Here is a 22,535-nt window from a genome sequence, read left to right as displayed (position 1 = left end):
TGAGTGGCATCAGAGATGGATCACATATACCTTATGGTGGGGGTCCCTCCAACAGGTGGAAGAAAATTGGGGAAAGCTTCAAGGCTAAAGAGGTATTTGAGCCAACCTGATGTATAAATAGGATTTAGAATGTGGGGATTGGGTACGGAAAATTGGACAGACCTGGTTTGGTAACCTTGGAAACCTCCCTGGCCAGATCACAGGGTGGCTGTCCCTGACCGATCAGCATCTGCAAATGCCTGGCAGAGCAAATTCCTCCCCCACACATTATGACCTCTAGCACATTTTCGTTTTCAATTCTGACAAAAGTATGATGCATTTTTTCAAAGGGAAAGCATTTTTTTAAAAATCTTTGAGACTATTCCTTTGTTTGGATGCTTCTAGTATATAAATTTGTGGATAAACAGTATTCACTGTGTAATTCTTTGGTGGACAGATGGATGCGTGATCAGAGGAATGAATAGATAATTTGGTAACTGTGTAGAGCTGTAAGGAGATGGGAGCAATTCAAGTGACTGGCCTTGCGGGGAGCTTTGTGGAAAAGAGGGCCATTGGACCTGGGTCTTGAACAATGAATAGAATTTTCTTAGCACACAGTGCAGATAAAGACCTTCCATTCAGAGGGAAGCAAAATGAAAACATGAAACCCGTGGCACTGTGGGACAATGGCTAGCCACAGAGGTCAGGGTTTAGAAGGGCAAGGTAAGTAAATGAAGTGGCTGAGAGCACAGGTTTTGAATTAGGTTGTGGTTTGAGTCCCAGCTCTGCCATATAGTAGCTAAGTGATCTCAGGCAAATTACATTTCTTTTCTTAGCTTCTCCTTACTCATCTGCAAAATAGAAGTATTAATAATACCTACTTCAAGTGGCTGTAGCGAAGATTAAGTAAAATAATGTTTAGCACAGTGATTAATATACACTTAATAAGTGGTAGTTTATGATTTCTATTTTATTGAAACAATTCTAATTAAATTATAAAATGCCAATTTAAATCACAGAATTTAAGGAGGGAAAGAAGAGGGGACTCTTTACTCTTTCACGTTTAAGGATGAGGCAGAGAAAAAGGGACCAGCAGAAGAGACAGAGAAAGTCCTTGGAGGAAAAAAGGGTGAATTTGGAGAGGTTGGTGCTCTAGAAGCTGATGTAGGACAGTTTCCAGAGGAGGCAGCAACCCTGCTGGCAGGTGCTCCAGAGAGGCCACAGCAGATTGAGAAGTCTCTGGAATTTGCAGTGACAACATCATTATGACCTTAAAAAGAACATTCTGGGAGCCACACTGCAGTGATTTGCAGGGGGAGCTTGGGACTGGAGGAGGTGGTGGTTTAGATGACTCGGGAATTCTTTCTGAGAAGGAGAAAGAGAATACAGGGTGCCATGAGAACAAGGTCATGGGAAGAGTGTTTTTCAATGAAGACTATTCAAAGTTAATTAGCACAGTATTTCTCTACCTTTCTAAGCCCATGCTTCCATCTGATAGACGTAAACACTCTTCCTTCAAGACTCTGATATTTTGGCACCCACGACCCAATGCTTATCCTCAGCTCAATTTTGGGAACCATGCCTGCCAAGAAGATCGTGTCTGAATTTACTCCTTATAAGTTATATTTTTAAAAGAGTAGGGATTTCATAATCTGTTGGAACAAAGCAGGTAGGAAGTGATATAGGGTAGTTGAGGGTGATGATGAGGATGGGATCTGTAAGTAACAAGTAGACTGAACAGAGCAGGTATGGGGGATGAGGGGGAAGAAGTCAGGGAGGCCCCTGGGGTCCCAGCTCAGAGGACTGAGTGAATAACCACACCAACATCCCTTCTCCATGGAGGTCTTCACCTCCACTGTCTGGGTGGCATTTCACAGTTTTGTTGAGAGTAAGAAACCAATGGCACATGTGGTCATTTGGAAACTTTCAAATGTTTTATAAATTTAGGGTATTATTATTGTTATAAGCAAGAAATAGCACACTGGCTCTCTTTATTGTGCCCCCCTCTCTGTTTTTGTCTGCACGGCCTCTACATCAGCAAGTGGCATTCTAAATGACAGGAGGGAACTAACATGTATTGCTCACATACCCTTTAACAGGTAAGGAAATGGACATGCAGAGGCGGGAGGAGGGGGTTACAAAAAAGCTAGTCCAAGTTTACACCCACCAACTGGAGAATACATGTTCTTTTCAAGCACAATGGAACATTCACAAGAGTTGACTGGATCCTAGACTATAAAATATGTCTCAGTAAATTTTGAAGGATAAGTCAGTGTCCAACAGACCACATTCTCACATCATAGTACAGTTAAGATTTAACTCAGTAACAGTGAGATGACTTTTTAAAATATATACATAGAGGGAGAGAGAGAGAGATTTACAAAAATACTCCTAATAACTCATGAGTCAAAAGAAGAAATGATAATAGAAATTATAAAACACTTAAAACTTAATAGCAAAAATAGTAAATATTAAAGTTGTGGAATATAGCCAAGAAAGCACTTAAGAGAAATTTATGACCTTAAATGCTTGTATTAGAAAAGAAAAAGGACTGAAAAGTAATGAATGGGCTGAGTATCCAATTGAAGAATGGCAGTCAAATAAACAAATAAGCTAGCACAGGGCTGTGTCATTATAAGTGACAGATATGGCCACCTCTGAAGCCCTCACACTTTCCACTACATCATGGACATTTCTCTGTGCCATTTTCCATGATATGCCCAGCGCCCAGCACTCTGTTTCTCTGTAAGAGTCAAAGAGATGAGCCTACAGGGTAACTCCCTATATCACAGGTTAGTGAGAATCTCACTCATTTATTCATCCATCCTTTCTCACTCATTCATTCATTTAATATTTATTGAGCATCTGCTTTGTGTCAGATACTGTGATCGCCCCCTTAGCTGCCCTTTTCTGAGGGTTCCAAATCCAACCTTTGGCCTGGGGCCAAAGCTGCTGCTCCCACTGCTGACAATACCTACCCCCGCCCATGCTACCTGAATCTTCGCTGCTATTCGTCAGAAAAGCATCTCATCAAAAATGACTGATTTCTCTCTTGTCTCTTTCAACAGGTAGACTGAAATTACCATGTGTCCAAATTAAAATTGCATACTTCAAAGATTATTTGAAGGACTATTCTTAGACCCTTTTAAGAAGATTTAAAGAAAAGTGAGTTTTTTTTTTTTTATATATACTTCAGAAAGTATTCATGATTTAAGTTAATGTTATGGGTGCTTTTTTTCTCTGCCTCTTTCTTAAATATGCATTAATAGGTAGACTTTATCTCTACTTATTTTATAATACTTTTTTTTGCCCCTAAGAACAATGAGCAGGGAGTACAAGATTACTGCTTGTCTTCCCTGTAAGATGTTAGTACCTTTCAAAGCTTGTGGAATCTTAAAATCTTAAATCTTTCAGGGACTTGCAGGGTCTTAGAGGCATGGACCATTCAATGGATGGATAAATAAAAAGATGAATAGATGACTGGATAGATGGATAAGTGTACATTATAGACACTTGGCCTGTGCTTGAAAATGTCCAGGGACAGAAGAGAAACTTGGTTTCTCCCCACATTTAGGATTTTTGGAGCGTTCTCCAACACTCTGGATTTGAAATTCTCTTCTCACATCTTGCCAAGCCTCTATCTTCTTTACTAGACAATCCTAAAAATGATTGAAGACAAAGACCTTGTCTCCTTTTGAGATCTTTCCTTATTCTTTGTTCCCCCAATAACTTTTCATAATTTGGTTTCAAATGCAGTTCCTGCTCTGATCATCTTTTTTCTAGTATTATAAATGTCTCCCTAAAAAGAGGCATCTGCCTGGAGTGCAGACAAAGCTCCACCAGCATCCTTTGTCCCAGGAGATCCATGAGAATCTGAGGAAGAGAAACCCGAGGACAAGATTGGGTCCCAACCCCAGCTCTGCTCTTAGGAAAGCCCCTTTTTCTCTCTGAGCTCAGAGGAAACAAGGCGGGTATGACAGGAGGGCCCCTAATATGCTGCCCACCTCCATATGGACAGTTTGCTGACTCTGAGTAGAGCAGTTACTGCTTCTCGCTGTCCCAGGCACTGGAGGGACCAGCACATAGGGATCAGTGGGAACAGCGTCCAATCCCTGTCCTATCATTTGCTGACTAAGTCGCCATAGGATTGCTTTTCTCTGAGTGTTTTTGTCCTCGTTTGTGAAATAAGGTTATTAAAACATGTGGCGAAAAATTTGTGTGAGACGTGCTGCAATAATGTACACGAAGCACTTGGTGCCTGGCATGTGGAAGTGTCTGATAAATGCTAGTCCCTAGAAGTAACAGAGTACCTTACCTTTAGCTGCAGGAGAAGGCGAGAGGTGGTGAAGACTCTAATAGGAGAAGAGAAAAGATATAGGCATGTTTATTAGGGATAGGGTACCAGTGTCCATCTCCCATGAACGCTCATGCAAACACAAGCCCAACTCTGAAAAATTCATGAAATTAAAAGTCTACTCAGAATCAGATGAGGAAATATTGGTTGCAATGGAATACACAGTTAAAAGGAAAACTTTTAGGGTGAGTCTGAGTGCCCACATGAATTCTGCCAACCTCTAGCTATTGCCACAGCCCAGTCTTGGGTAATAGGATTGGTATCTCCAGAAGGGAGGGCCTTAGACCCCCACTGGACCTGGGGAAACTTGAGAATCATCAAATATTTGTATATGTTCAGAAGGCTGGTTGTGAGGGTCAGATAAGAGACTGGGTGTAAAAAAGCTTTATAAACTGTAAAGTGCCCTGCACATACACACATTTGTATTATTCATGTATTAGGAGCTGTTTCAATACTTTAGAAATTAGGAAAGATGATAAAACTCAAATAAGCTGAGTGTGTAATGAACCAGTAGAGTCCAGCCCACTTCTGATCTGAGAAAAGCGGCAGGCCTGTGTGCATGTGTTACCTTTCTGTGCATATGTACACATGTGCCTCTATGGAGGGGTCAGTGTGTGTACGTGTGTGTGATAGAGAGAAAGAGAGAGAGAGAATGAGAGACAGAATCTCTGGGTCCTTTGGATGTGGTCACCACTCTTTACAGTGACTGGCTACCTGGAAAAAGTATAACATAAAAATGAAAACACAGGCCATGAGGTCAGTCATCCTCACTCTGTAACTGAAGTTGGCCACATTTTTTATCTGCTCCATAGTCCCTTTCTCCATGGAATTAGAAGTCTGTGGACAGGGCTGCTCTGAGGAGTTTGGGGGGTATCGCATAGAATGTACCTTCACATTAAGAAAGCACCCAGGAGGGGAGAGTGCCCTTCTTCCATGGTTGATGGAGTCTGTCAGAATTTAGGGGACGTCATCTCGACCTGTTGGATAAAAGGAACATCCTGAGGTATCTTAGATGCCTCAGGACCATCCCCCGGAGGGCCCAGGCACCTCAGTTGATGGAAAGCCCTTGTGGGTGAGCATAACCTCTGGCCCTGCTGAAATGTTGCACACCGCACCCCAGTGATTCTCACAGACGTATTGCTGACAGAAAAAGTCAGCTATGGAAAAGCTTTGTGACTCTATTAATGTGAAGTACAAAAACAGACAAAACTAATCTGTGAGGTCATCAAGTCAGGCTAGTGACTACCCTTGGGGAGGAGTTGGTACAGTGGAGTAAATGGGAGGGGTTTCAAGGTACTGTTCTGTCTTTTGATCTGAGGGCTGGTTTTCAGTTGTCAGAATGTATCAAACTCTTCATTTATGATGTGTACACTCTATTGTCCTAATGTCATGCTCCAATAAAAGTTTATAAAGTGAACAAAAACAACAGAAAATATAGCTGCTTCCAAGGGTAAGCATTGTGAAGTGAGACTTGAGTTACATGCATGTGCTGTGTGAGTCAGAGTCCAAAAAATTGAGAGCTACTGATTTAATCTAACCCTCTCTCATTTGAAGATGTGGAATCTGAGAGCCAAAGAAAGAGGGAGTTAAGAGCAGAGCTAGGAGGACAGCAGAGTCCAGAAGAAGCCTCAAAGTCTCCTTCTGCTGATCCTGTGTCTCTCGTGCCATTGCCCGCAGGTGGAATGGTGCATTCAGTTGAGTAGGGCTCCGTCTGGCACCTTCATCTCTGGGCGGCAGCCCTGTGCTTTTGGTCCACGGGGAGCGATTGTTTTTCCACCCCCACCCCGGTTCAGTCAGAGGCCCAGACACCTCTGCAGGGGCCCGGCTCCAGCGCCCAGTCCTGTCCCTCCTCCTTCCGGCCTCTTCTGCCTGACCTGCTTCTCTCAGAGCTCCGGAAGCACCGTAGCGCTCAATTGTGTTCTCTCTCATTGGTTCAAAACAGCTGTCTGCCCAAAGCTATTTTATGGCTGTAGAAGTTAGAAAACTGTGAAGGACATACATTAGGAGAATAAGATCCGATAAGGCATGCTTCTGTGCTAGCTTTGTGCTTTTATTTTGTTACAAAAATGTGAGTCCGTACAGCAGACCTCTCCTGAGGGAGTCGGGGGGCCGCTAGCTGTGGAGGGCACAGGAGGAGCAGGCTGAAGCCCTGTCCCTGCGAGGCAGAGCTTCACAGTGGAGGGCCTGTTGTATGGGTGCTCAAAGGCTCCCACAGGACCTGGACTATCTTAAATGGGTGGGTTACATAACAGCAGTGGCTTCCCACTCTTTTGACTGCAGCCTGTGGCATGAAATACATGGGGCATCTTCACTCAGAACACATGCCCATCCCACAGGAGACAAGGGCAGTTTAGGATGCAACAGCCCAGGCCACTCAGGAGGGGCATCTAGCCCAACCTTGGGCGTGGGGAGCCAGGAGCAACCTCAGAGAAGGTTTCATAGACTCCAGGAGGGTTGAGCTAAGGATGAAAGTTAGGGAAGCCACACAGGCGAGATTGCTGAGGATTCAGCAGGTGGGACCCCCATTGGAAAGAAGCCGTAATGCATTCCGGAAACCACCTATGGCTCTGTAGAGTTAACGTTGAGAGGCTGTGTAGGGCGTGTAGGGGAGGATCCACATGAGGGGGGCAGGGGCCAGGTGGTGAAGGGCCCACTCTGTGCCCTGACCAGGAGTTTCCAGGGTGAAGAGAACACATTGTCTTGGGATTCATATAGGCAAGAAGTGGCTGTAGCCTTCAAGACAGAATAAGAGATGCAGACTCAGCTATGAAAGTTGATGCAGCACCAGAATTTTGTTTATAGCACTCACTTGTGCCATACTTAAAAAAAGCAAACAGCAACAACAACAAAAAAAAGAAACCTTTCAGACAACTGGTCTGATCTAGGCCTGGCTGAAGGTAGGAGCTGAGGAACTGGGGTAATGAGTAAGTCAAGAGTTCCCAGGCTCAAAGTCCTGCCAGTGTCCTGACAGGTCAAAATTGAACACAAATTTGTGTACTGGATGTTTGCAGCTTCTTTGGCTTCTGATTTTTAAACATAAAGTAATGAGATAAGGTATGCTTTTAAATAAAGAATTTGAAATCTAATTCAAAAAAATTTTTTGACATAGTAGTTGTAAAACATCTCAAACCTTGTTCTAGGATATATATGTATTTAAAGAGCAGGATTTCCTTTTGAGTCACCTGAGAAGTACTGTACACTGAATCATTCCTGGTGAATATCATTGCCATGAGCACTTTAAAGGCTCTGAGAAGTCCTGCAGTGAGGATGCTGGCCTAATGTTTCCCTAACTTATTTGCATGTCTATTCAATCTTTCTGTTTTTCAGAACTTATTTTGGAAAAATCCATCCTAGAGAATAACTCAAGGCTGGGTAGCAGTTCTTGGAGAGGACAAACAGGCTCTGCCTATGAGGAGACAGGGCGAAACTCTGAGAGGAGTGAGGTTTTGTGTGCATTATGTGAGGCCCAGTCTGAGCCTAGCACAGGGTCTGGCCTTCAGCAAATGCTCAGTAAATAATTAATAATGGAGGAATGGCTACTGTATTTGCTGGTGAGAAGAATCCAGAGTTCTCAGCAGAGGCAATAGCAATGTGCAAGTGTGCCTTTGGCAGTTCAATGTAGGGTCGCTTTTCTCCTACTTGCCCCCTCTCTTGACTGATTTTGGAAAAGGCAGCAGAAGGCAGCAAAGGCAAAGTGGTTTAAAGTCACACACAACGGAGCCAAACTGTCTGGGTTTGAATCCCCGCTCCATCACATCCTAGCTAGTTCCTTAGACAAGTTGCCTTAACATTTCTGTATCTCAGCACCATCATCTCTCAAATGGACCTAAAAATATTGCTCAGCTTAACAGCACCAGGACTGAGTGCTAGGGTCTGTAGGTCATAAGCACCACATAAGCACCAACGTTTCTGGGCGTCTTTGCGTGGCTACCTCCCAGGGCCTTTGTCCCAGTTCCCAGCAGGGTATAATCCTCGTATTCCTGAGTGAGGCTACTGACACGCTTGTTTTCTCCTCAGCAGCACCAGGAAAGGCCAGGATGCTGCTGCTGCTTCATTTTCAATAGCCAGGGCTATCTGAGGTAAAGCTCAGGTTCTGTTCCCAGTTATTGGAGCTCAACCACTCCGGCTGGGTAAATATTTCCAAGGGAGTCCAACACATCTATTATTAATGTACTCCAAGCAGTTGCTGTACTTTCCAGAATCACTTCTGCCTGCAGGGGTTTTTGTAGGCGCCGTAGAGTTCTCCCAACCTTAATGCTGTTCATGGGTCAGTTGCTCCTGCCTCTGTCTCACTGGAGAAGATGGAGAGCTGTGTGGGCAAGGGATGCACATTGGATCCTGTGTGATGCTGAGAGAGGAGCTGGCAGAATCTTGTTCTTTGCACCTGCTACTTTCAGCTTCATACTTGGCTTATAGACCAGAAACCTGGGTGTTATCCTTGAGTGTGCCTTCTCTATCGTGACCCCACATCCAGTTGGTCATGATGTCCTAGTGATACCATCTCCGCAGCCTCCTGAATCCAATCCCTCCTCTCTTGTCCTATCACCATTCAGCTGGTCCAAACAGCTGTCTTCTCTCATCTTCCCTGATCACTAAACTAAATCAGAACCTCTGCTTTGTGTTCCCATAGAGCTCCCCACGCACCTGCCTTTTAAATCGCCTTTTAATCTTTAAATTACCTGTTCCTAGTCTGAATTCTCTGCTGATTATGCCCATAAGGATAGAAACCAAGTTCATCTTGGTCATTGGTGCTGGACAAGTAAAAATTTCCCCCCAGTTAAGGAGAGTCAAGAGTATCCTTTCCTTGTCTTCTTTCCTGCCTCCCTTCTCTCTTTGTTTTTTCAATCCTCACCCAAAGATATGTTTACTGATTTTAGAGAGAGAAGGTGGAGAGAGAGAGAGAGAAAGAGAGAGATGGATGTGAAAGAGAAACATTAATCGGTTGCCTCCTGTATGCACTCCAACCAGAGACCAGACCTGCAGCATTTTAGCGTGTGGCGTGACGCTTCAATCAGTTGAGCCCCCAGCCAAGGCTCTCTTTTATTTTATTTTTTTCTGTCTTAGTTACAGTTGAAAAGGGGACAGGTGATTACCTAGGCAAGTTGCATTCCCTAGAGGAACCTCAAAATCACTATGGAAAGAAAGGATGCAAAAGAGCAGGACCCTGACCCCTAACCCGTCACCAACTCGGAGGCTATCTTTTCTCCTTGAGACATTGGAAGTTACTTTATTTTTATTTATTTATTTTTTTATGGAAAAAGAAAAGTCATTCTTCTACAATAAAAGGTTTGGAAAACATTAATCTATTCTTAAATTCTCATTTTTCAAAGCAAAACTGCACCAAGTGTTTTACATATCTTTACTCACAAACAAGGAAGGTATTATCCTCAATTTTTAGATTCAAAAGCCGCTATCCAGAGTAGTTAGGTAACTTGTTTGTGGTCACACGGCCAGTGTGTCCAGAACTGCCATCCAAGATTGTCAGACGCCAAACTCTTTCCATTGCCACCTGCTGCCTCCAAAAACCTGTCCTCCAACAAACAGTGGCTTCCCGAGCCAACCTCTCAGTCTGGCCCAGCAACCAGAGACAGAGCATTGGGATTTAATTGGGCACCACATGCTCAGAGTGACAGGGCCTTCATTCCTAGGGTTTCTTGGCTGTGCGATGCTAATTAGAGAGAAATGATGTCCGTTTAAGCTGGGCTGGAAGGGCTGGGCTGCTTTATACCCAAAATAATGCTCCCTAGGCAAGGAGCTGAGTCCCCAGGACCCTCAGCACAACCTGGGTTTCCCTTCCCATGTGTCAAGAATTTCTCCCAATGAATCTTAGACAAAGGAAAAGGAAACTATGCTGTAGGTTGTACAAGAAGACAGCATTTGTCTTACTTTGAGCTCTAGAGTGTCTCTTTCCTTTCCTTTGTCCCCAAGGCAGATTATTTTGACTTTAACTTTGGAGTGAAGTCTGGCTTATTTAAACCTCACTGAGACTAGAATGGAAACAGGAAAGCTGGGTTCTCACCGCAGCTCCCTCAAGAACTCAGCAAGTGACTCTGGGCATGCCACGTGGCTTCTCTACATCTCAACCTCCTCATCTCTCAAATGAGAGTGTTTGGACAACACGAGCCTGCCCACCATGACGAAGGGAATCCAAATGCTGCCTCTGCAGCTGTACATTCTAAGTAAATACCAACTTCACCCCCACTGGAGTGTGGCCCTGAGCAAATGATGCTCAGTTTCATCTACTGCAATGGGAGGATGTTAATCTCTATTTCATAGATTTGTCGTGGGGGTTAACAAATAAAGCACTTAGAATAAGGCCCCAGGTGTAGTAAGTCATTTAGTTACCTACTGTGGTTGTGGTTTGTTATCATCCCCATTCATGAAAGTATATATGATTATTTTACCCTTCTTTTTGTCTAGAGCATGTCTGAATCTCCCAGTGATTAGTATTTATACCTCCAGCTTTCATTGGCTGAGAAAATATATCGTGACAGAAAGTGGCTGTGGATTCAGTAATGTTTGAATTCAATATGTATTCATCATAATAGCCACCACCTATGTTGTGTAAGACATTGACTCAGTTATAGATAATGCTTGGTGAACCAACATACGGGTTCCAAGGTTCTGCCAGTAGCAATATGTCCCCCACTTAGAAACCTCTGTTCTAGATTACTACTGTTCCCTCCAGCATATTCATGGCACTAAGTTAATGTTTGAATACACAAGTGACTGGATGGATGGATGTGTCTGTTTTACATTTGCCTCATTATTTGAGCAGAATAATAACGATGCATATGTGTTAATGTGTGTGTCTATGAACATTTACAAAAGAAAGTCCCAGCTCTTTCTGCCCCAGGGAAGAAGATGGTCATAGTTACATCGTTTGCATATTCCTCTATGTTTTAGTTTTTAAAGTCATTTTCGCTGGAGTCCTTTTGGCTGTCTGGAGTTGACAAAAGATAAGCATTCCCTCTGCCTTTCCCATGCCTTCTTACTGAAACAATGAGGGCTTTGTCCTGGGAAGATTGCCTATGGATGCTTCTTTCCCAAGGCCCCACAGCCTTGTCTGGCTTCTATCAAGAGTATTGGTGGGGGAGGGGGCACAGACAGTTGATTTCAGGGAGCATTGCCTGTGGCTTTGTGCCAACTCAACACGTCAGGCTGAGGTAGATAATTCAATATCTGCTCTGGGATATAGGCAGCCTGATATCCTGAGCTGGTCTATCCAGCCATCTATAGCCAGTACCTTGGAAGGCATCAAGCTCTGACATCCCAGACCCTTTCCCTCCAGGCCCAGGAGAGGTTGCAAAGCTGGAGAGGATGGGTGGGTGATGGCAGAGGGGTGGGTGGAGTCTCAGGGGGTGGAGAACTTCACCCCATAGGGGCAAAGGGCTGCTGTGGCTACTGCATCTTAGGGCTTCAATTTACTAATGAGATTAAAATGCCAAAGGCCTGCCTCTTACCTACTTAAGAACACATGGCTTGAGCTGCTTAATGAGTGTTAGGAACCTCAGAAAGGCCCGGGCAGACGCCTGACAGGATGCCTTGTTGATTGGACTACTAAAAGTGTCACTCTTTGAAAGACAGCAACTGCTGGAGAGCAAACCCAGGGTTCAGATTTTCTGGTAATCCTTACATTCCCAATGTTCCTACATGTTTACAAATCAGTAAGCTGGTGTGGGTAAAAAATGCTTCAGAGGGTGGTTTTGATTAAAGATAAGGACAACAGTGATGAGGATCACAATAATAAACAATAGTTATCAAACCTGGCTGCCCACCAGACACACCCCTGGATTCCTTTATTTTTATTTTTGTTGTTGTTGTTTTGAAAAAAATACAGACTCCTGGACCCTAACCATAGTGATTTTATTTCTCTGTACTTGGGGGCTCAGGAATCTATACACTTAAATGAGTACGCTGGGGGGCACATTGGTCCCGGTTCACATCTGATTGCCACTTTCTAAACTGTGGGGCCTCATGCCTCTTGCTGACCCTTGCAACCTCAGATATATCATTTTTAAGAAGGTATTAGGTAAAATGGTCAGCCACTATGGGAAACAGTATAATGATTCCTCAAAACATTAAAAAATAGTATCGCCATATTATCCAGCAATTTCATTTCTGGGTACATGCCAAAAGAACTGAGAGCATGGCCTCAGAGAAATATTTGCACACCCACGTTCATAGCATTCTATAATAGCCAAGAGGTGGAAGGAACCCGAGTGTCCTGATAAGCAAATGTGGTATATACATAGTGGCATAATATTAGTCAGCATTTAAAAGGATGGGAATGCTGACACATACACAACACAGAGGAACCTTGGGGACATAATGCTAAGTGAAATAAGCAAGTCACAAAAGGACAAATTCTGTATGATTTCACTTACATGAGGTAACTAGAGACAGAAAGTGGAATGGCAGTTGCCGAGGCTGGGAGGAGGGGGGAATGGGGAGTTATTTTTTATGGGTATAGAGTTTCAGTTTTGCATGATGGGAAGAGTTCTGGAGATGGATGGTGGTGATAGTTGGACAACAATGTGAGGACTTAATGCCACTGAACTGTACACTTAAAAATGGTTAAGAATGATAAATTTTATGTTATGTGTATTTTACCGCAATTTCTTAAAAAAGGATTAGGTGATATCTTCTCTCCAGAGTCATCCCAAGAATGGCATACTTGTAGCATCTATAAAGGACCTAGAACAGCAATTCTCAACCTTTTCTTTTTTTTAATCTCATGGCACACATAAGCTAATTATTAAAATTCTGCAGTACACACACAAAAAATATTTTTTGCCGATCTGACAAAAAAGTAGGTATAATTTTGATTGACTTACAAAAACAAATGTAACTAGCAACCTATTTTGTTCTTTTTTTGATAGTTAATGATTTTTTAAATTTTCTGTTGTATTTTTTCCATTACCATTTATCTCCCTTATATCCCCCTTCCCCACCCTGCAATCACTACACTATTGTTGATGTCCATGAGTCCTTTCTCCTTTTTGCTCCACCCTTCCATTCCCTAACCCCTACCCCACCCCGAGCAGTCAGCCTGCTCTCTATGAGTCTCTCTAGTTTGCTTGTTAGTTCAGTTTGTTCATTAGATTCCACATACGAGTGAAATTGTATGGCATTTGTCCTTCTCTGACTGGCTTATTTCACTTAGCATAATGTTCTCTAGGTCCATCCATGTTGTCATAATGGGTAAAATTTTCTTCTTTTTTACAACTGAGTAGTATTCCATTGTGTAAATGTCCCATAGTTGTTTTATCTACTCATCTACTGATGGACACTTGGGCTGCTTCCATATCTTGGCAATTGTAAATAACGCTGGAATGAACATAGGGGTGCTTATGTTCTTTGGATATATTCCCAGAAGAGGGATCACTGAGTCAAAAGGCAGATCCATTTTTAATTTTCTGAGGTATCTCTATACTGCTTTCCACAATGGCTGCACCAGTCTGCATCCCCACCAACAGTGCCTTAGGGTTCCCCTTTCTCCACATCCTCACCAGTACTTGTTGTTTATTGATTTATTGGTGATAGCCATTCTGAGCAGTGTGAGGTAATATCTCATTGTGGTTTTAATTTGTATTTCTCTGATGGTTAGTGATGTTGAGCATCTTTTCATATGTCTTTTCATATGTATTGGCCATGTGTATGTCCTCTTTGGAGAATTGTCTATTCAGGTCCTTTGCCCAGTTTTTAGTTGGATTGTTTGTTTTTTGGTGTTGAGTTTTATAACTTCTTTATAAATTTTGGATATTAACCCCTTTTCAGATGTATTGGTGAATGTGTTCTCCCATTCCATGGGTTGTATTTGATTTTGTTGATGATTTCCTTTGCTGTGTAAAAATTTTTAGTTTGATGTAGTTGTGTTTGCTTACTTTTTCTTTTGTTTCCCTTGCCTGAGGAGATATATCAAATAAAATATTGCTACGAGCAATATCCAAGATTTTACTGCCTCTGTTTTCTTCTAGGATTTTTATAGCTTTGGGTCTGAGATTTAAGTCTTGAATCCATTATGAATTTATTCTTATATGTGGTGTAAGGAGGTGGTCTAGTTTCATTTTTCTGCATGTATGTGTCTAATTTTCCCAATACCATTTATTGAATAAACTATCTTTAGCCCATTATATCCATGTTTCCTCTGTAAAATATTAATTGACTATAAAGATGTGGGTTTATTTCTGGGCTCTCCAATCTGTTTCATTGATTTATGTGTCTGTTTTTATGCCAGTATCATGCTGTCTTGATTACTGTGGCCTTGTAGTATAGTTTGATATTAGATAGCATGATCCCTCCAACTTCGTTCTTTCTCAGGATTGCTGTTGCTATGTGAGGCCTTCTGTGGGTCCCTATAAATTTTTGGAATATTTGTTCTAGTTCTGGGAACTACATCACTGAAATCTTGATAGGAATTTCATTGAATCTATAGATTGCTTTGGATAGTATGGGCATTTTAATGATGTTCATTCTTCCTATCCATGAACATGGTATGTGCTTCCACTTATTTGTATCTTCTTCAATTTCTTTCTTCAGTGTCTTATAATTTTCCCAGTACAGCTCTTTTGCATCATTCATTAGATTTATTTCTAGGTATTTTATTTTTTTTGAAGCAATCATGAATGGGATTGTTTTTTAATTTCCCTTTCTTATAGTTCATTATTGGCATATAAAATTGCAACTGATTTCTGGATATTGATTTTGTATCCTGCTACTTCGCTGAATTCATTTATCAATTCTAGCAGTCTCCTGGTGGCGTCTTTAGGGTTCTCTATGTACAGTATTATGTCAACTTCAAATAAAGGCAGTTTTACTTCCTCTTTTCATTTTTGTTCTAAAGTGATTTTTTAAGAAAATCAGGTGACTATACTTGTATCTAAGGATTTCTGCTACCAAGAATTAACCAATTAGATGCAACCTTATTATGTGACATGCCCAATAAGATGCAACTCTATTAAACGACCTATATATTTATGGTTCATGACAGGGTATTCACACTGGAAAGCTGTTGTCATTTTTTTAATTTTTATTTGACAGTCTAAGCTAAAGAGGTCAGTGCCCTGACTAAATGGTCAAGAATTGCATGTTTTAAAAATTCTTGTGGTTCACTGGCCTAGCACAATGCCTGACATGAATTAACCATATTTCTGTTCCCTTTGTCATTACCAACTCATTTTATATTCTTTTTTCTTCTCCTGGGGATTTTTGTCTATATCCCTTGCAAAGATTGTCTGAAGGAAAAGAGGAAAGGGAATTAATGTTTGTTGAGAGCTGTTGTGAGTGATCTCATTTGACCCTCACCCTTGGGAGATGGATATTTCCATTTTACAGATGAAGAAAATAGGCTTAGGAAAGTCAGATGACTTACCTCAGATGACAAAACTAAGTAAGGTAGAGTGAGGCTTGCCTTACCATATCCTTTAAATGACTTTTGACCTACAGAGGGCAGGAGAACGTGGCCTCTGCTCTCTAGGGAGAAAGTGCAAAAAGCTACACTTACTGATTGACTTTAACATCATTTGAGGCAGTGGGAAGTTTGGTTGAGCATCTTCTCCAGAATCCTTCGAGGAAGCAGTAGCTAAGCCAAGGTTGTGTGTGTCACCTGGCACTCCAAACCAAGCACCAGTCAATCATTCTCCTCCAAGTCACTGTTAAGAAAGACCTAGTCATGCTCAAAGCATCTAAATGACAACCTCTTCTAGAGACTGGGCTTCTTTGACATCACCTTGACTCTATATCAGCCTTGAAACTACCCACCTACCCACTTTGCCCAAGCAGGAAAGATGGATATCACTCATGTACAAAGGAATGCTGATTGCCCTCAGAGCATATCTAATAGGTGCCTGGGTCTGAGATGAAGACAGAGCTGATGAAGGAGAATATTATGTGGGCATAGTGTGATCAGGATGCCAGGGGTGTGGTTACTACAAAAGTCAACATGAAGGTTAGGGTTTCCTTACAAATGCATGAGTTGAATTTGAATGCAAATTGAATAGCTGCACTATCAACATCAGCATCATAGCAAAATAAATAGCTTAATTGGACAGCCGAATAAAATAATGATGATGATGGGAGGGGTGGTGATAATGAGAGAGGTAACTTGAGCAGCTGAACTGGATAGTAAAATGGATCACCTAAAACATAAAAATCAGACTTCAGCAAGAGGCGGGGTTTATCATACCCATTTTCTCTGGCTGCTCCTTGACCCAGACCTGGCAACTCCTGTGACTCCGAAGGCGCCCTCTGAACCATCGCAGCCCCGAGTCATTGGGGGCTTTAGCCCCAGTGTCTACAGCTATCAGGAAAGCTTCAAGGAAAAGTTTCTTCGCAAGACTTGTGGGAACCGGATGGTACCCATAGGCTGCCTGGGTCCAGCGGCCGCCCCTCACCTGCGGCCTCTACTGCTTCCAGCAGGGCCAGAGCAGTGAGGCACACCCAGATCGCTGCCCAGGGCTTCACAGTCACAGCCATTTTGCTGGGTTTGGCTGTGTCCACTCCTAAGTGTCGACCCTGAGCCTGTGTGTGGCCTGGCCTTGAAAGCTCCGCGGAGATCATTCCCAGGCCCAGGAGCAACCACCCGTCCTGCCACCGGACTTACTCCCTCTTCTCTCCTGTTGAGCCCCTGTGTCAATGGGGGAGGAAGTGGCCAATTGAGTACATGATTTTTTTTTTTTTTTTTCAGAAATCTTAGGTTCTGTTCCCTTTGGGTATTGCACATTTCTATTTCTGCCACACCTCCTCCAATCCCTACTTAAGAAACTCTGATCCACTTATAAAATCAATCAATCAATCAATTAATTAATTAAATATTGTACTTATATGTGGATCCATGCTCAACATTTTACATAGATTTCCTCTATTTCTCATCCCACCCCCACCCCAAGTCAAGATATAATCATGTCAGTTTTACAGATAAAGAAAACAGGCCAGGCGACCCACATGTCCAAGGCAACAAGCTGATGTTGATCCAGAGTTAGAATATGATGTCTACCTGGCCCCCAAAAATATTTTTTTTGACTCCAGCAAATTTACTGTGTAGTAGATAAATAAGGGTTGATTATTCATTTTCAGAAACAAAATCATTTACTTGCTTTATAGAAAGAGTCCTTTGAAAAGCAGCTCTCACATGATATGTTTAACATAAAACCCTGATTATAAAGATACATGTGGGGGAGAACATTTTTAAGAATAATTCTCCCATCTGTGTGGCTATAAGACTATTTCAGAGCACTGTCACAGGAAGTATGTTAAACACCAACTTGACTGAGACATAAGCTTATCACTTTTTTGGCAATACCACCTATTAGGTATTGTCTTGGTTTAAAAACAAAACAAAACAGGCTTTAATGATGAATTTGAATCCCAGCTCTGCCATTTATTAGCCATATGCATGAAGGCAAGCTATTTAACCTCTCTGAGTCTCAGTTTCTTCATCTGTGAAGTAGGCATCATAACTGGGGATTTATATATAATGAGTATTAAGTTCTTGTCCTCTCCATCTATCTGTGCCTCAGTGTCCTTACCTTGATCACAAGGTTCTGGTGTCCTGAGCAAGTACCTTGGAATGTCCTAATAGGAACAGCCTCTGAGGCCAACTGGAAAGTTGGCCAGCCTTATCCTCAGATGCTAGAAATCCTCAGGAACAAAGGCAGTTAGAAATTCAGATTTGGGGTTCAAGTAAGGGGTTAGAGCTGGGGAATAAGATTCAGGCTGAAGCCAAAAGTAGAAGCAATCACCCAAGAGAGGGTATAGCATGAGAAGAAAAGGCCAGACCAGGTTTATTGAAATGATTCAGGTGAAATGAAGACCCAAGCTAGCTCACTGTAGTGGAAAAAGAAGAAAAATTACTAAAGTATAGTCAATAGGATGTGGTCTCTGCTGGTCCAAGGGTTGGGGAAAAAGATAGAAAAGATTCAAAGTTGACTAAATCCCAACCTCTCCCAAGCCCTTCCTCCCTCCACCCCGGGCTAGACAGGCTGCTCCTCATTTATGCTCCCACCAAGCCTCTCTATGACAGACCTCACTGTGTATTGTAATTGTCTGTGTATATGTTTACATCTTCCACATTTCCATCATCTGCGTGCTTACTCACTTCCTTTCAGGTCCTAAGTCAAATAGTGTGGCTCCCTCCTCCAGCCTTCTCTGGCTCTCTTATTTTAATTTCTTTTTCTTCATAGCACTGACCAATGTAGATAATTGTTGGTTTATTGTGGGCCTCCCCTGACTAACAGTAAAGCTCAGTAGAGAAGGGACTTGGCTTGCTTTGTTGACAGCTCTATTCCTAGAGCCTAGAAGAGTGCTCAAGGTGCTAAACAAATATTTGCTAAGTTTCCCCTGGCTCTCCACATCCCCAGGCTGAATGTTTCAAATGCTCCTGGTGTGGTTTCCTAACCACCCTGACCACTGCCTAGGAGACCCTCACCTGACACAACAATCCATTGTTACTGTCCACCTTATTCTCTTCTGAATAACTGGACTGTGATTTCTCTTGATGAAGACACTATGATGAACAGGAGCAGTTACATAAATTGTGAGAGCCAGTGCAAAACAAAAATACAGGGCTCTTTGTTGAAAAATTACTAAAAATTTCAAGATGGCCAGAGCAGAGCATTCAGCCAGCATGGGCCCTCTGCGGGCAGGCAGGGCCTAGTGTCGCACACCCATGAAGTTGGCCCTTTGATAGGGACCAGATCACAGAAGGTTGTAAATACCAGGCTCTAAGTTTCTATTTTGTCATGTAGAAAATAAGGAACTACCGACATATTTTGAACAGAAGTGACATTTAAAGTTTATGTCATTTTTTTTTTCCTGACTGTTAGTTATACTCATTGTGAAAATTTGCACAAGTAAGAAGATATAAAGCCCTGTTAATCTCCTCCTCCGCCGCCTACCTTCTGCCTTGCGGGTACCAAATCCAAAACTAACCCGTGAGCATATGGTTAATTCCCCTGTTCGTTTCTGAGTTGTTATTTTTTGTTTTTTGGGTTTTTTTTCTGTGTAACATAGTTAAGATTCATACTTCAGTCACAACTTCAAGTCCTGCTTTGTCTTTCCTGACATTGAAAGAGGGGGAAGGGGACTTCTTAAATGCATGCCTAGGGAGGTTGGCCTGGAGGCCCATTTAGAATGAATTGAGGGTGTAGGGCTGGCAGCAAGGATTGAGATGAAGGCAGATTTAGGGTCCTGGAAGGGAAAACCAAGGAGGCCCTGGACTCAGGGTGAATTCTCTCCACTCGTAGGAAAGAATGTCATGGTCTGGCTGTGTCTTTTGGAAATTCTTCAGGTGACAGCAAGCCCAGGGGTCATTTCTCAAACACAGCTCTTTGGCCCCTCCTCTCTAAGGCTAGACCAGCCCTTTCTCCCCGCCCTAGGGATCAGTTGCTGAGAGCTGGCCCAGGGATCAGGAATCCACAGCCTTTGGCAACAACAAATAGGAATCCAGGGAGAGAGAAGGCTGGCGGGATGAGGGTTGTCCTGTCAGCAGCAGATGCCTCAGGGTTTCTCTTTGCCCATTCTGTTGCTGATCTCCAGTGCCTGGGCTGGCAAAGGGGAGAGTGAACATTGTCATTGGATCCTTAATTATGCGCTTCATGAATTTTCATGTTTCCGCTTGCAAGCTTAATGTTGCTTTCTTGGTAGGTTTTTTTTTGTACTTGAGCATAAGAGCCTTGTAATTACGGAGTGTTGTAGATTGCAGAGAGTGATTAAAATGGATTTCATGAAATCTGAAGCTCCCCTTTTCCCCCCCACCCCCATCCCACACACACCACCACCACCACCACCACCACCAGTCTAATAGGTGGGGGGATAACTCAGACAAAGTCCCACGAAGAAGTTCCAAAAATCAGGATATAAAGAACATGAATTTTCTTCTCCATGTTTTTCCTATTTGGGTCTTGGATCAACTCCAAGATAGCCCTCCCCCTCTTATTCTCCTTTCCTCCCCTCCTCCTCCTTCTCCCTTTCCTGAGTGACCCCTCGGGGCTGGCTGCTTTGTCACTCCAGAGACAATAAAACAGTAGATTTTCCTGCTGCTTTGGCACTGCCATTAAGTGTGTTTCATTTACCTTTAGTCCTCCAACACTCCTGTCGGAGAGGGTCATTCATTTCCAATAGAGGCCTGAAAATTGCTGAAACCACTGATGGTGTAAGAATTCGTATTTCCAAAGTCTCTTCCTCCTGAGACAACTTAGTGCTCGATAGAAGTCAGATCCGATATTTAACTTACTCTGTGTCAGGAAGACTGGTTGGTGCTCAGAGGACATTTAAATAAAAGGGAGCTGGGAGTGGGGGTGGGGCAGGGGGAATAGGGTGACTCAAAGATTTCCTTAAGAATGCGAGGCTCTGCCTTGAAGGAAGAAGAAGACCCCAGGGGGATCCCTAGAAAAGGAGTCCAGTCTGGCTACACTGGATGATCTTAATTAAGAATGAGCCTCCTTGATCAATGAAGAACTTACTTGAGTGTGCATGTGTGTGTAATGGTAGCACTGGAAGGGACTTGGGAAGTCACCTGAGCCAACTCTTCCATTTAAAAAGAACCTCTGCTGAGCCCGGGCAGCCCCTTTGTGTGAATTAGGAAATGGTGAAGCTCCCCACCCCAGGTGAGCCAAGCCCTCCAGCACCGCCGCCAGCTGTGGGTTCTTGAGCAGTGGACGGCCTCCCCGACCATAGGCAGCATCCCAGGAACAGAGCCTGAAACCAGGTCTCCTTCTCTCAGGTCACAGCTCTCCCCGTGACCTCGACCACACCTTCTACCATAGCATAACCTCCATCATACTGAACTCTACCTGAGTTCCTAACAATTTCCTTACATCTCTGAGCTCAGCCACCCACATTTTAGAACTTGACTGGTCATATGATTTATATATAAGTAGACACAGGTATACTCACTTGCGTGCATCTCACTTAAGCTAATTCAAAGATGGAACTGCTGATGGCAGAGCACGTTGGTGGTTGGGCAGAAGAGACCACCCCCTCTGCACCCACACAGGGAGGAGGCAGGTTGCAGCTTCCTTCTGCAGCCTCATCACCCACCCTGCCTCTCTCTGCCCACACCCTTCCCTCCCACTGTGAACTTAAAGTTCCCCACATAGACAATATTTTTCTTCACTCCATATCTTTCAGTTCCGATCTCTCTGCCAGGAGTGCTTTTCTCCTACTGATTCCATCTTGCAAATGTCTTCAAAGTCATGCTTTGGCCGCATCACTCTGAGGTCTTCTTTGACCCATGCCCCACCCTCCTTTCTCCCTCTGACCCATGTCCCTGTGCATAAGGCATCTGTTGCCTGTGTGGCACCTGTGTGTCTGGGTTTCTATGGCAGTCTCCCTACCAGAGGGTGGGCTCCTGAGAGCAGGCTAATCGCCTTAGCCACCTCTGTGTCCCCTGTGCCCAGTACAGGTCCTGAGCATCCTTGTTATTGAATGGAACTAACACCCTTTTGGTGAATGAGTTAGCCCTGGAAGAGGAAGAAAGATCCTTCTCAGCACAGGCCCAAGAAATGGCCACACTTGATAGCCTGGGAAAGCAGTGTCAGGCGCTTTACTGGCAAAGGGTCTGTCTCTCAGATACCCTGCCCCAGGTTCCAGTGTCATCCTTCCAAAGCAGACACAGCTCACCCATCCTTCCAGACAGGTAGCCTGTGGAACAGGACAACCATTTTTTCTTTCTTTCTTTTTTTTTTTTGCTCTGAACTTTGGAACTCCTCTGAAATGCACATCCCCTTGGATTTGGCTGGGTCTGTGGTCTCTTCTACTTATGGATTCAGAAGCCAAAACAGATAGGCCTTTTCTCACCCAGCCTAGCAATGTCTGCTGGTCTTGCTCAAACTGTGGACAGGGAGAGGTGGCAGTTGCTAAGAAAACCCCGTGGTCCATCTTTCTCTCACCAGCTCACATTCACTCCCCTGGCACCTCCTGAGTGCTGGACCAAAGGACTCTGGGCTCCAGGCCAGAGCTACCCACCCACATGCTCAGTGTGCTGTGAATGAGTTACAGTGGGGCACAGCCATTGACCCTCCACTCCAGGCTGATTAGGGATGCTGTGCTGGACCAATATGACCATCTTGTCTGTGTGCTGTGAGCTGATAGGATCTGGGCATCTCTGTGGCATGTTTGCAGCAATGGATAAGACCTGATCACACCCTGAAGGTGATAGAGGTGAGAAGGCCTCCTTCAAAGCAGGGTGAGCATCAGACCG

General features: G+C 43.4%; 1 pseudogene; it reads left to right on the top strand.

Annotated features, from left to right (window-relative positions):
• Window positions 1-665: 665 nt before the first annotated feature.
• Window positions 666-16,853, top strand: LOC150018559 (HIG1 domain family member 2A pseudogene; annotated as a pseudogene).
• Window positions 16,854-22,535: the final 5,682 nt, after the last annotated feature.

The sequence above is a fragment of the Furipterus horrens genome, unplaced genomic scaffold (assembly GCF_987537825.1).
Source record: "Furipterus horrens unplaced genomic scaffold, mFurHor1.1.pri manual_scaffold_2, whole genome shotgun sequence".
NCBI lineage: Eukaryota > Metazoa > Chordata > Mammalia > Chiroptera > Furipteridae > Furipterus > Furipterus horrens.
This window is presented reverse-complemented; position numbering and strand designations above follow the sequence as displayed.